The sequence below is a fragment of the Dama dama genome, chromosome X (assembly GCF_033118175.1).
Source record: "Dama dama isolate Ldn47 chromosome X, ASM3311817v1, whole genome shotgun sequence".
In the NCBI taxonomy this organism is placed as follows: Eukaryota; Metazoa; Chordata; class Mammalia; order Artiodactyla; family Cervidae; genus Dama; species Dama dama.
In genome coordinates, this window is record NC_083714.1 from 100,859,118 (window position 1) to 100,861,913 (window position 2,796).

The following is a 2,796-nucleotide window of genomic DNA, read 5'->3' on the forward strand; positions in this document are numbered from 1 at the left end:
AATTTGAGGATTGGCATCTCCACATTTCTGCAAAAAGGCTGTTGGAACTTTGATAGGGATTTTGTTGAATCTGTAGGTTGCTTTGGGTATTAGTAACATCTTAATATAAAATCTTCCAATCTGGGGACTTCCCTGACAGTCCAGTGGTTAAGACTCCAGGCTTCTAATGCAGGGGGTGTGAGTTCGATCCCTGGTCAGGGAACTAAGATCCCACATTCTATGGAGTCAAAAAAAAAAATCAACCTTCCTTATGGCATGTGGCATCTATAGTTGTGGCATGTGACATCTTTAGTTGTGGCATGTGGGATCTAGTTCCCTGACCAGAGATTGAACTCAGGCCTCCAGCATTGAGAGTGCAGAGTCTTAGCCACTGGACCACCAAGAAAGTACCCTACAGATATCTTTTAGATGGTATTGTAAATGAAATTGCTCTTCATTTCATTTTAAAACACAACTGATTTTTATGTGTCGATCTTGTTCCTTGCAGCTTTGCTGAATTTATTAGATCTAGGCCTTTTCTGCATCTGAAATGCCCTTTCTGCACCAGTTGAGATGATCATGTAGGTTATTTTTTCCCTTGTTCTATTAATGTGATGTATCTATAACCTTGATTGATTTTCTGATGTTGAACCACTCTTGCATTCCTGGAACAAATCCCACTAGATCATGATGTATAATCCTTTCAATATGCTGTTGGATTCTGTTTGCTAGTATTTTGTTGAGGATTTTTGCATCTGTATTCATAGGGGATATTGGTCTGTAATTTTCTTGTGATATCTTTGGTTTGGGTAGGGCCAGACTTTTCAGTATGGGTGCACTTAGCATTCCTGGATGTATGTACTGTGTTAGCTAAAGCAGCTAGCAATATTTCTAGGATTAGTCCTACTGATTGAAACCTGGACTCAACAGTGTTAGTCGCTCAGCTGTGTCTGACTCTTTTTGACCCTGTGGACTGGGGCCCGCCAGGCTCCTCTGCCCATGGAATTCTCCGGGCAAGAATACTGGAGTGGGTTGCCATTCCCGTCTCCAGAGAATATTCCTGACCCAGGGATCGAACCTGGGTCTCCCGCATTGCCGGCAGCTTCTTTACCGTCTGAGCCACCACAACAGGGAAACCTGGACTCAACAGCAGCCTATGTTAATTGTACAGCTCTACAGTGTAGAGGGAGGAATCCAAATGTTAGTGACATCTGTGGTATGCTGGTGAGCATAACTGCCTTCCAAAGGTTTAGGGCAATAAGAGTGCTGGGCGGCGCCGGCTTCGGCAGCCGCCGCCACCCCACTGAGGGGCGCTTGATGGGCGCGCCGCTTCGTGTCTGGCCGAATCCCGGAAGCTGCGGCGCCTCCTGCCGGGGAGCCGTCGCTGCAGCCTGAGGTCGGGTCCCAGGTCGGAGGCTGCCTGAGGAGCGACGACGCTGGCGGCAATCAGAGCCACATCAGGAGTCGGACTGAGGAACTGCCTGCAGCTTCACAAGGCCAGTATGGACAAAATAGCTTAGAATGTTTATCCCCGCCCACCGCTTCTGAGACCTTGAGTGGAAACCAGAGTGCCTCCAGTCAGAGAAGTGCGTCCCACCTTACCACCCCTATCCGACGGGCACCATGTGGTTCATCCCCGATGGCTGTGGCATTTTCTGTGCCATTGTCACCTGGTTTCTGGTCTTCTATGCGGAGTTCGTGGTCCTCTTCGTCATGCTGATTCCATCCGGGGACTACGTGTACAGCGCCATTAACGGAATCGTGTTCAGCCTGCTGGCCTTCTTGGCCCTGGCTTCCCACTGCCGGGCCATGTTGACCGACCCTGGGGCTGTGCCCAAAGGAAATGCCACTAAAGAATTCATCGAGAGTTTACAGCTGAAGTCTGGTCAGGTGCTGTACAACTGTCCCAAATGCTGCAGCATCAAGCCCGACCGAGCCCACCACTGCAGGGTTTGTAAGCGGTGCATTCGGAAGATGGACCACCATTGTCCCTGGATCAACAACTGTGTCGGCGAGAAGAACCAGAAGTACTTCGTCCTGTTTACAATGTATGTAGCTCTCATTTCCTTGCACGCCCTCATCTTGGTGGGATTCCACTTCCTGCATTGCTTTGAAGAAGACTGCAGCTCCTCCTCGCCCACCACGATGACCCTCCTCATCCTCCTCGGCTTGGAGGGGCTGCTCTTCCTCATTTTCACATCGGCCATGTTCGGGACCCAGATGCTCTCCATCTGCACAGATGAGACAAGAATAGAACAACTGAAAAAGGAAGACAGAAGATGGGTCAAGAAAACAACATGGGTGAACCTGAAAGCCGTTTTTGGCCACCCCTTCTCTCTAGGCTGGGCCAGCCCCTTTGTCATGCCAAACCAAGGCAAGGCAGACCAGTACCAGCATATGATCTGAAAGACCCTGACCAGCATTGCCACTCAGACACAAACAACATCCCAGCACTACCCTTGGATTGGGTCTTATGAATGTCCAAACCGAAAAACCAACACAACAACTCTAAATAAAACATTTTTTGTTTAATGTCTCAAGTAAAATGGCAGAACATTGCAGGAAAAAAAAATGTCTCCGTGTTTTGTTTTTAATAGATCATCCTTTCTGCTTTTCTTTTTTCCTTTTAAAAAATATAATAATTTTATTTATTTTTGGCTGGGCTGGGTCTTCATTGCTGCATGCAGGCTTTTCTCTAGTTGCTGTGAACAGGGCTACTCTGTAGTTGTACTGCAGCTTCTCATTGCAGTGGCTTCTGTTGTTGCAGACCACAGGCTCTAGGGCCTGCTGGCTTAGTTTCGGCTCACTGGCTCCAGA

General features: G+C 48.2%; 1 pseudogene; it reads left to right on the forward strand.

The window, feature by feature from the left end:
• Positions 1-1,500: 1,500 nt before the first annotated feature.
• LOC133052785 (palmitoyltransferase ZDHHC3-like) lies at positions 1,501-2,410 on the forward strand (annotated as a pseudogene).
• Positions 2,411-2,796: the final 386 nt, after the last annotated feature.